This window comes from Mercenaria mercenaria, chromosome 19 (genome assembly GCF_021730395.1).
Source record: "Mercenaria mercenaria strain notata chromosome 19, MADL_Memer_1, whole genome shotgun sequence".
In the NCBI taxonomy this organism is placed as follows: domain Eukaryota; kingdom Metazoa; phylum Mollusca; class Bivalvia; order Venerida; family Veneridae; genus Mercenaria; species Mercenaria mercenaria.
Window position 1 is genome coordinate 23,259,304 of NC_069379.1, and position 12,998 is coordinate 23,272,301.

The 12,998-nt window shown below is 35.7% G+C and overlaps 1 protein-coding gene across 1 annotated transcript in view; it reads left to right on the forward strand.

The window, feature by feature from the left end:
- The first annotated feature begins 7,744 nt into the window (after positions 1 to 7,744).
- The window catches only part of LOC123542921 (leucine-rich melanocyte differentiation-associated protein-like), a 50,958-nt gene continuing 45,704 nt past the window's right edge, over positions 7,745 to 12,998 (forward strand). The window contains exon 1 of the mRNA XM_045328968.2: positions 7,745 to 7,811. The gene's annotated coding sequence lies outside the window, so the exon portion shown is untranslated. The remainder of the gene's footprint in view (positions 7,812 to 12,998) is intronic.

Consider the following 12,998-nt stretch of genomic DNA (forward strand, 5'->3'; position numbering starts at 1 on the left):
ATAATTGTACATAGGGTATTAGTGTTCACCTTTATTAGAATTAAGCAAAAATCAGTTAATGCCTTCAGATATCTAAGCATGACATCTTTTTTGATAAATACGAAAGTATTGCACAATTACTGTTGATAAATAAATGTTTGGACACGCCCCAGATAGCAGACATGCGTTGGCCCAACGTTGGGCCAACGGCAGACTCTTCGTTGGCCCAACAAAGATTTCCGACGTTGGCCCAACGCCATTTTGCTAATTGGCGCAACGTTGTCCCAACGGTTGGTACACCGTTGGCCCAACGACTGGTATCCTACACTCATCGTTGGCCCTCCATTGGGCCAACAACTGATATCCTACACTCATCGTTGGCCCTCCATTGGGCCAACAACTGATATCCTACACTCATCGTTGGCCCTCCATTGGGCCAACAGCATTTTTTCGTCTATCACGGTTGGTCCAACGTTGGGCCAACTCTGTTTCTTTGTTGGCCAAAGATGGATGCCAACGCTATCCCAACGATTACGAAATTGAAAAAAGACTAAAACTAGCATTGTTTAATACATGTTTTATTTTCAAATAGTTGTGATTTTGTTAACATTTAAAAAAAAAAAGAAATCTAACATTTATTTAAAGTTTGTTTGCAATTTTCCAGAAGAAATATAACAGAATATTTCAACACTACAACATGTAAAATACTGTTTCCAGTCTTTTATAAATCTAAATATTTTTTCTTATTGCAGTCACTAATTAAATCCTACTAAAGTGAATTACTGTCTGTATATTAACTCATTATATATCCAAGTTCTGTTGGTTTGTTTTCTTTTCTCACTGAAGTTGCAGCATTTTATATTTTTATTTTTTCCTGTGCACCACAGTGCTAGGCACTCCATTATTACTCCCTTGAACAGCATCCTGTAAAAAACAAAAATCATAATGTTGATTAAACCATCTACGTCAAATTGATAACAATAACTAATGTATGAAATTAATTTTTGTCTGTATTTAACCGAGAAAAATATGTTAGAATTAACAAGAAAATGAGTTATTTTATTTACAGAATTTAATACTCAACACAAATACCATCCGCCAGCTTTAGATATTAGTATTTAACATATGTTCAAGTCATATGGATATAACATGCATACAGGACATAAAAAGAAATTCTGTATAAGATTCCATAACTTTATCAAAAAATATTTAAAAAAAAATTCTACTTACAGTTTATAGCTGGAAGACCGGGTTTTTGTTAAACCTATCACATGAATAATAGTTTCCTTTACTTCACATGTCTAAAAAGCTAGAAATCTGGCCTAGAGAGTAAAATTAACCACATTTTCTGGGATTTCTTACATAACTCCGGTTAACGAGAGTTCATGCTCTGGAATATTCAACAGATTTATTGTAAACATTTTATGATTGTATAAAATTAGATATTTGTTATAGCGTTAGTAAGGGTTTTTTTCAATACTTTTTTCACAATTTTTTCAAGGTAGTAGATTTGAAATAGTTCAAAATATCATTACAGCTGCAGATAAGTTTTTAGTTTAATTAGCCCAAATTTAACTGATTACGAAATGGTGCAGAAAAGTGTTTAAATATTGAAAAATTAATTAAATATTGCATGTTACAGCTACACAACCTGTGTATACCTGTGGGGGCTTGTGATAAAACAGTGACCTGTAAAATATACAATTATATTATATTATTACTTCTAATGGACCAACGTTGGCCCAACGTTGGGCCAACGATGTTTTCTCTGTATAAGTCTTTCCCTGAAAATCAATATCGGGCCAATGCAGAGATATCTGTGACTGAAATTTAAAGTTGGTTCAACGTTGGCCCAACAGCTGTATTTACAATACTTATTAATCATTGTTGGGCCAACAGTGGCCCAACAACGATTATCCTTTGACGGTTTTCCGTCGTTGGCCCAATGACTTCATGTTTACAGGGGCACTATTAAACTATAAACACTGACAAGTAAACATTGCCAGTTTTGCACTTGATCGTACGCATTTAAGGAAAGACGTTATGGCATTTCAAACACAAACAATAATGTTTAGTTCCGGTTTATCTTGTTAAATAATTGGAAAAGCTGCCTATTTTGGAAGAAGCGTTTTTAGTACTGATATAAACGGTTAATACATTCCACTCGTTAACATCAAGCATTATTATTAAAATTATATTTATAGTCATTTCCATTGGTCTAAGCTTACATTCCATTCCATTGGTCTAAGCTTAGTGATTAATGATAATAGTGAACGGAAGACTATATCACGTTGACAGGTTCCCAAGTTGGAAGAGTTTTAGTAATACAGAGTAATGCATTAGCAGAGCAGTCTCGTTTCTGACAGGGATATGGATCATGTAATATCATACAGTTCTTCAAACTTACATTCAGACTTCGGTGAATTAGATGACCAATATGTCCGGTAGATTGTAGTCACCTAGTAACCATAGTTTTATAAGACTATTTTGGGGTCGTTATCATCAGTTCTATGCGGTTAATTGTAGGCACCTACACTGATATCTCAGATCCTTTTTCAGAGAGACTTTTATCTATGATATAGAATAATAAGTTATGATGTCTGGTGAATTCCTTGGAAGTGACAATAAGAACCCGAACACCTTAGCTATTTAGTTAATCACCCTGAATGCTTTATCAAAATTGTCTTGGAATATGTCAGTTTTGACCTATGGTGTAAGCCAACACTCCGTACGACAGATGATATTGGGGTTGACATAACTCTGAAAAATTAAAGTTCGTTATGCAGGTACTAAATACTATTATGATGTAAAAAAGACCAACCTTTCCAGCAAAGCAAACTGATTAGGTCAACTTCAAACGGGACATTTAAACTGTGAGTTAAATTTGCAAACACTGCTATATATAGCCCCAACCCGATTTGAGTCAGGAGTCCGTTTAAAAAACTACATCGCCCATCAAACTGTTCATAACAACAAAATTCTCTTGTACTTGGATTCAGTGTGTGCGTGCGTGCGTGTAAGCGTGCGTACGTGTGTGGCATTTCCTGATCCTTTAGGATCGTGGAGTCTGTGCAGCTACCTGTATAACAGAGTCTAAATAAGCCATTGCTCGTTTGCATGTGAGGAGCGTTGCATAGTTCATTACCTCTCATAAAAACTTTATCAAACCAAGACTTAATCAAACTGTTTTTATTTTTCTAGGTTGAATGACAGGCTTCCAATCCATATTCTTATACTTTTAATTGCTTATTGGTCATATCTGAAACCTGTCATTTTCGATGGCGTCTCCTGGCCAGGTAGTTATAAAAACTTTTACTGCTAAATTGAACTAATATGACTGAAAACGTTGTTTATAGCACCTCTGACAGACAATGCTCACCAAAAACACTTAAAAGAGCTAGTCACTACGATATTACTCATATCCTTATTAAAAACTCCACTTATCCTTGGCACAGGTATCGTTCTCTCAGATTGGATAAGTGCCTATATATAAGAAAGTATATAAAGCCAATAACTACAAAATAATCTGTCTCACCTGCATAGCCTCTGACCTCATGTAACACGTTTTGGTTTGACACGGCTTGCTAAGGCAATCCCAGCATATGTTCCGATCAAAGCACAGCTGTGAAACTCATTGCACTGGCTTCACACAAGGTGTCTTTGACAGCATTGAAAGTGATGAACAAACATATGTTTAAAGCATTCGATAAGTTTGGTCGTAAGATGACGTTTTATACACAAAAGTTTCAAATCGGTACAGCTGTCTGTGCAATATTTTGTGTTGCGTGATCGGGGTACTCTGCATTTTAAAAACATTTTTCTTTGTAGTTTTATAACAATTTAGGTACAGTTTTGCAATTTATTTTATTTTGCTACTATTTAATTGCTTATTTTGTAATAATCCTGACTATGTGAAATATTACAATCCTACGCTGTCTATGCTCACGGTTTCTATAAAAAAGATAGAATACAATGACAAAAATTGAATAAAATGTTGGTTGAGAACTCGGTAAGAGACATTTTCAAGCTTAAAAGTTTTTGAATAGAACATTGTGTATATCAATGCAGACGTAATTTGTCACGCATAATAATTATTACGTTATTTTCAGATATCATAGATATATCTTATAATTGTACTTAAATGTATGAAAGTATCAATTATGCCATGGTCCCAAAGTTGTAGAAAATAAAATATAATATAAATCAAATAACTATACCAAGTTAAATCCTACGCGTATTGCCCAGGAGTCATACGATATTACATTTTTTGACAACCAATTCACAGTGAGATAAATGTGTTCTTTCTTTATAATTGGTGATAGTTTTTTCAAAGGTTTAATAGGTAACTGAATTATAGTATTATATTTCGGAAGACCTTAAACAACATTCTAAAAAAAATATATAATCAAGATGTCAGTGTAATACTTGGTTTAAGATGTCAACAATCGCGTTTTATTTAATATATTTTTATGATTCAATATTGTTGGTACAATGTCTACCCAATGCTTATGTTAAAGCCTGAAATTTTTGTACTTTCGAACTTCGCCATTGTCATCTCGCTCTTCGCCATCGTGATTTCACGTTTCTCAGGATCATGATGGCAAAGCGCGAAATCATGATGGCGAAGCGCGAGATCACGATGACGAAGCGTGAAATCGAGAATTTTCGTAATTTTTCGCTTCGCCGTCGTGACCTTGCGCTTCGCCATCGTGATTTCGCACTTTACGATTCGCTCTCATGCCCAGGCGATAATGTAACATTATTCAAATGGTTGAAATATGTACAATGTATATTTATAGAATGTGGTATGCATGACATATGGTATTCACATGCATTTCTAGATTGTAACTGGTTATATGTAGTATTATTGTAAAGCAACGACTGACAGATTTGTCTTTAAATGACAGGTACTCTTTACGCGTAACTGTAATTATTAATTTGAAAATTATTTACTGGAAACGAATCAGAATTTTTTTAAGTATATAATAAAATTTAGGTCTAGAAACAACAGACTACCTGTAGAAACCGGAAATTGGAACAGAATAGCTTTAGAAAATAGAAAATGTACATGCTATCAAAGTAATATTGGAAGCGAGTACCACTATCTATTAGAGTGTTCTTCCTTTTCTCATATTAGAAAAAAATATATTAAACCGAAATTATATTTTATATATTAAAATTTGATATGCTTATGAATATGAATTGTAATGGATTAGAGTATAAGAAATATTGTTTGTTTGTTAAAACTATCATCTTATCATTTAATAATTGAAATGTGTTTAAAATAAAGATATTCTACCGCATAAAGGTAGAAATTCTATTCTCATCATAATGTTTGATTGTGACCTCGTTTTATATGTTGTATTGAATATATCATAACCTCATGTTGTCATTTATATGACTTGAGTGAAATTAATAAAGTAAACAAAAAGTGATCTCAGAGCGAAATTGCTAAATTTTCTCGATCTCAGGCTTCGCCATCGTTATCTCGGGCTTTGCATACCGCTAAAGTGATGCAAGAAGCGCGAAGCGCGAGATCATGATGGCAAAACCGCGAAATAATTTAAAAGGTGTAAGAAACATTTTGCAGAATACTTTTTTAGTTGAAACAAGAAATATCTTTTAAAAAAGATGGGATGTGAATTGTAATAAGACAAGCAGTTTATGAGGTTTTCATATCATTTGTTGTATTTAATCATCTATCTAAAAATTTCCAAATAGCAAAACTAAACACCACACTTTAACAATTTAAATGGTTTAATTTTTTCACAAAGGTTATGCTATAACGAATAATTACATCAGTGGTCTGGAATATACTTCTCTAACTAGAAGACCTTAATCGATCGGCTAATCACACCATTATTAATGTAACGCGCAGACCGTATCAGCTTTTTTCTGTGAATTGATATATGTTGGTATTTGAACAGGATTTTATTATATTTATTAAACTTACTGAAAGACACCCTCGTCCAATCAGGCAAAGTGTTGTATAAATCTTTCATTTTGATAAATTATCTATAATGCGTCATCAAGTAGTCTGATTTGCAAACTTCAGTCACGTGGCATGGGTCAGTCCACGTCACGAATTCGTTCTTAGACGGCGTTCGCCGAAAAAAGATAAGGGAAATAGCTATAACGAAGTTGACGTAATGTAGACATCGCTGACCTTTGTCGAAATGCTTTCCTTATGCAGGGTATCAATTTCAGATTTGGTACATTTGTATCAGTATCATGAAACTTAGCATGTCTTTGTTGACTAGTCTAGTGTTCAGTCTGGAGTTATGGCAAATAACTTGTAACAACTATCGTATATATATGACTGAAATACTGTTGAAAAAGGCGTTAAACCCAAAACAAACAAAACTTACAGACATATCTCTTGAATGATATATCCAATCATAATGATATTTTGAACGTGTGTCACCACTAACCATTTGTTTTGAATTAATACTTACACATATATCACATGGATTGCCAAACCACATATTGTACGTGCAGTATTACGAATATACCTAGTAAAATAAAACATTTTATATAAAAATAACAAAGAGTAAGGTTTTCGTACAATGTTTTTGCTTCAAAAACACGCTAAAATGCACCATTTGCCGTTCTCACATTAATAAATAATCCAGTAGAGGATACCCCGATAGCCCCCACCCGCTCCATTACCTCTGCGTACCATGAAAAATGCTCTAGCTACGCGTCTAGGTTGTCTCATATAATAACAATTATTAGGAATGCATTTTTTCGACAATCCAAGTTCATCTCATGTTTTGTGAACATAAGTAACCCATGGGGTTTGTAACACGTTGCCATTATAAAGACCAAGAATTATATATATATATATATATAGTTCTATACAAAACTTTACAAATCTTATCATCCTTACCATTCAACAGCTTACACCAATAGGATAACACCCTATGTTTAACCAGTAATGATACAGGTTTGGCACCAAGCTAACCATAAACCATACAGTCTGGGGTAGACTTTTTAACTTTTAAAATCAAATTGTACAACTTCAAGTGAAACTGATCCAGTGCATTGGTGTTTGCTATACTCCATACTTCACTGCCATATAACAATATAGGTGTTACCATAGCATCAAAAATGTAACTGGGCCGAAAATGGTAAATAAAGCTTTCGAACCCTTTACAACAATGCAAACATATCTTTCCTAGCTTGTTCAATAAGCCGTGCTTTTGTCTTAACAAACGAGCCATTGTAATTAAATTGCACACCAAGGTATGAAAAATATTCAACAATATCCAGTCTATCATTATTATATACTTATACCTTGCACTAAGTTGTGTTGTGGCAAAAACATGGTAAGTATAATTTATGATCAAGTTCTCTTCATACCATTACGGGAATTATGTTTATAATAGTATCTACTGAATCTTCTCAGTTAATGATTGAAACTAATTTTATGTGTTATGTTTTACACAAATTGTACTGTTGACTATAAACTGTATGTATGCAATTTTATGTCGAATAAAGTATATGTTATATAATAAAGTTCACATGGCATTCATAAAGCTTTCTGGAGCTAATTAATTGCAGGACTCTCAGCTAAAACTACAGTAGGCTATCATCGGCATAAAGTAATAAAAACAATCTTAAATAATCTTTAACATCATCATTACTTAGGACACCAACATGAGATAAAGATGCCAAATCATTCAAACGAAATGACATAAATTCAAATCTAAATTGTACGCCATAGTTTACGTATCCCGGTACGATACGGAACGGTACGGGAATTCTGACAATTCTTTCGTGATCATGTGACTGATCAAAATGGTAGACAGACTTCCCTGTAATACTTATCGGTAAAAATTATTGTGCTTATGCATACTATTCCTTTATTCCATATAATATTGACAGTGTTCACTGGAGATTTCACAAAATTATAGATCTACTGTGTGATATACCTAGACTCATTTGAAACGCAATTATATACTTGAGTGAAATATGATATGAAATAAGGTGCTTAGTAACCTAAAATACAGAGCTCCTTTGTTAAATCAACAATTCCCATAAATAAGAAAGTATCTAGCCTACTGGACATCTAATCCCAATCCGTGACTTTAGTTACCTTCCCTGACTGCCTGTCCACAGCGTCACAAGCAACAACGGATTTTTCTAGCTAATTTGGGAACATAGCCTATACCCCCAAAATTGGGAATTTTGACGCGTAAATGTTCCAGATTGGGAAATGTGTAGTCCCATAGGATATAGTAAGGATGTGTTTAAGTACTTTCTCATTCACTTGTTTCACACTGTACAACCTCTTTAACATACTTCCATTACAAAATTGTCCATAATTTGGTCAATGTTTGTGCAATTTTGATGAAATTTTTTTCAGAATGTATAGATTGGGAATTTTTGCACTCATTTTGGGAAAAAAACATACTTTTTGGCATTGGGAATATAGCCGAATAACGGCTATAAAAACGGCCAAAAAAAACCCCCTGAACAACGATTTAAAATCGGCGTAATCTCGAGGTACTTCAGTCTTTCAGACATGATTGCAAGCATAATGATGATTTAATGGAAAATATTTCTGAATAGCAAATTTAGTCATGCACTTAGAATTAGCCTGAGACATTGTGCTCCCCATTATCTGCTAGCTGGTAACGGTACCTGATGGTTACGGGTAAATGAAATGTGCCAATAGTGATCTGTAATAAAGCTGTGAAGTCACCTGGAATGGTGGAAAACAAAATCGATACAGTGGATGGTTTTTAGCTCACCTGTCACAAAGTGACAAGGTGAGCTTTTGTGATCGTGCGGTGTCCGTCGTCCGTGCGTGCGTCCGTCCATAAACTTTTGCTTGTGACCACTCTAGAGGTCACATTTTTCATGGGATCTTTACGAAAGTTAGTCAAAATGTTCATCTTGATGATATCTAGGTCAAGTTCGAAACTGGGTCACGTGCCATCAAAAACTAGGTCAGTAGGTCAAATAATAGAAAAACCTTGTGACCTCTCTAGAGGCCATATATTTCATGAGATCTTCATGAAACTTGGTCACAATGTTCACCTTGATGATATCTAGGTCAAGTTCGAAACTGGGTCACGTGCTATCAAAAACTAGGTCAGTAGGTCTAAAAATAGAAAAACCTTGTGACCTCTCTAGAGGCTATATATTTCACAAGATCTTCATGAAAATTGGTCAGAACGTTCACCTTGATAATATCTAGGTCAAATTCGAAACTGAGTCACATGCCATCAAAAACTAGGTCAGTAGGTCAAATAATAGAAAAACCTTGTGACCTCTCTAGAGGCCATATTTTTCATGGGATCTGTATGAAAGTTGGTCTGAATGTTCATCTTGATGATATCTAGGTCAAGTTCGAAACTGGGTCATGTGCGGTCAAAAACTAGGTCAGTAGGTCTAAAAATAGAAAAACCTTGTGACCTCTCTAGAGGTCATATATTTCATGAGATCTTCATGAAAATTGGTCAGAATGTTCATCTTGATGATATCTAGGTCAGATTTGAAACTGGGTCACGTGCCGTCAAAAACTAGGTCAGTAGGTCAAATAATAGAAAAACCTTGTGACCTCTCTAAAGGCCATATTTTTCATGGGATCTGTATGAAAATTGGTCTGAATGTTCATCTTGATGATATCTAGGTCAAGTTCGAAACAGGGTCATGTGCGGTCAAAAACTAGGTCATTAGGTCTAAAAATAGAAAAACCTTGCGACCTCTCTAGAGACCATACTTGTGAATGGATCTCCATAAAAATTGGTCAGAATGTTCACCTTGATGATATCTAGGTCAAGTCTGAAACTGGGTCACCCGCCTTAAAAAACTAGGTCAGTAGGTCAAATAATAAAAAACCTTGTGACCTCTCTAGAGGCCATACTTTTCATGGGATCTGTATGAAAGTTGGTCTGAATGTTCATCTTGATGATATCTAGGTCAAGTTTGAAACTGGGTCAACTGCGGTCAAAAACTAGGTCAGTAGGTCTAAAATTATTAAAATCTTTTGACCTCTCTAGAGACCATATTTTTCAATGGATCTTCATGAAAATTGGTCAGAATTTTTATCTTGATAATATCTAGGTCAAGTTCAAAACTGGGTCACATGAGCTCAAAAACTAGGTCACTATGTCAAATAATAGAAAAAACGACGTCATACTCAAAACTGGGTCATGTGGGAACAGGTGAGCGATTCAGGACCATCATGGTCCTCTTGTTTCAGGTATTGCGAAGTGCTCATGACATATCGCGTATTATACAAGACATGGCTGAGTTGGACATAATATCAGACTGAAATGAAAGTGATAATTATGTCACGAGTTGGACTACTGGACACCTACTAGCCTGAGTTCTAGCTCACTGTCTGTTCGTAACGCCTAGCCTATCCGCTAATTTTTTCTAGCAGTTGGGTAATCTTTTGTTTATGAACACTTTAATAAATAAATTGAATTTATCATACATTTTGTTTGTCCAAGATAGAATATTTACCTGTGCCAAAGAGCTATAAAAACTAATAGATCAGCAACTTGAAAAGCATATAAAGCAAATCTCGCCAAAAAAACGTGACAACAGAATGAGATCTCGTTTACCGGAAGTGATGCGTTCTCCATGCGCCGTTTTGTATGCGAAAGCAATAATTATTATTCATCAGTAAATTAATTATCACCGTCATAATGACCACGCTTCTTTTGATGGTAAGAAACGTGTACTTTGTGGCTTAAGACTATTTCACATTAAACTAATGTTGTTTTAGAAGCTAACATGTATTTTAAATGTAGTTTTAAAGGTACAAATTGTAACTCCATGCTCACTGATGTTTGTTTTTACTAAGATAACGCCTATTCAAGCTCTGACACGAGATCAGGTGAGATTACAGCCAGTTGCCATTCTGTGTATTTTATACATAACTAATCTTTGACTGTGCAGTACACAAAAAAGTTAGGCTTTATAACAAAAAGTTTATTCAGACCAAAAACTTGATATATTATTTTAATAACTGTTTGCAACAACAGGTAAAAGCAGAAATGTAACAGGTAAAAACGGAAATGTATCAAATTTGATAATGGTGAAACAGATCTAAATGTAGAAATATTAGATAACTTGACGTATTCTATAGTTAAGTAAATGTTTTGCCATCGCCACTGTATACACAGTTGTACGGTATTAGTACGGCATACAGTTGTTAGCTTTATGTTGCAAGGGTTGTCGCCCTTTTGTCTGTCTCCTCCATTTGTAATCATAAAGAGTTGATTTACGTTTCTCTGCCAATAAACGTTGATTTGCATCGTTACCGTTGTTCCTTGTTAACTGGCGTGGTGGCAGCGCTTTAAACAAACCCACGTTCTTCCCCTACACACCGAGGACGAGCGAGTTCATGGACATTTGAACAATAAACCAGTGCACAAAACAACTTGCTATAACAAAGGCAGTGACGAGGCAGTTTTTCTTTGACTGTTCAACGCAAATTGACAATTATGGCTGGTGTAAGGGCGCCGAAACAGTGGTCCCTGACCAAAAATGAAACAATAACAACTTTTGAAGGGTGGAAACAAAATCTTCATTACACACTATCCCTCGATCCAAATTTTGCAAGTTTTCTTGTTGATGGTTTCACCTGGGCAAAGAAGACTGTAGCTCATCCACTTAGAGGTTTTGATGACGATGGTGAGGGTGTTCCTGAGGCTAAAAGACGCACTGTGGCACAGAAGTGTACCCATCTTGAGCTAATGTTGGGACAAATAGCCAATTATTGCCCAGTAATTTCTAGGAACACCATTGTTAAAAATTCCCTTCAATAAACAGTATCTGGCAAGCGATTCGCTTACATTTCGGGTTCCAGACATCTGGCGGGCATTTCATGAACTTTAATAACTTGAAACTAGAACCAGGTGAACGACCGGAAGATTTATTTCAACGACTCACCAGTTTTATAGAAGACAATCTTCTTCGTGCTGACGGGTCAATAAAACATCATGGTGAGGTTCCGGACAGTGACGAGGATATTTCACCTACCATTGAAAATTTAATTGTACTTACCTGGCTGAGGCTTATTCACCCAGAACTTCCTGCGCTTGTGAAACAGAGATATGGTACAGAACTGCGGTCGCAGACACTTGCTTCTCTGAAGCCGGAAATATCTCTGGCTCTTGACACATTGTTAGATGAAATTCATTCTGTCGCGGAGGTTAAAGTATTAAGAGCATCATATAAGGGCAAGAATAAAATATCCAGCTCAAAATCCAAAAGACAATCTAAAACATGTGTACTGTGCAAACAAGCAGGGCGGCCTGCGCAACACTATCTGAGTGCATGTATCTTAGTGACCTCCCTGAGGAAGATCGGTTATATATAAGTAAAGCACGGCAGACTGTTTCTTACGACTCCTCGTCGGAGGTTAGTGATGACACTAGTAATTCTAGGGTAGCCACTATGTCGCGACGCGTTAGCACTAAGCAATCGCCATATTTCAAAGCATTTTATAAGCACTTCCCATTACATCTTACGCTTGATACTGGGGCTGAAATATCTATGATTAAGGCTTCAACTGCTGCGCGTATCGGTGCCGTTGTTACTAAGAGTAATCAAAGCGCTCGTCAGGCTGACGGGTTCACACCCTTAGAGGTAATTGGAGAAACAAGACTAACTCTATCTAGACAAGATAAAGACATGTATTTGGAAGCTCTCGTTGTAGGCGATCTTGACAGTGACATACTTGCCGGAATTCCTTTCATGACGCGTAATGACATTTCTGTCCGACCGGCTAAACAGCCAATTACCATTGATGGTTGCGATGTTTTTAACTACGGTGCTCGCGTTAGTGACAAAAACGAAAATCGCGTGAGACGAGCTCAAGCTAGCATCCTACGAGCTAAAGTCGGTACCATCTGGCCAGGGGACTATGTTGAACTTGATGTTCCATCAGATTTTGCGGAGGATTGTATCATAGCTATTGAACCGCGTAATGACAATGCCCCAGTTGGAACTGTTGATTGGCCGAGACCTCATATTACTGAATCGATCGCGGGAAA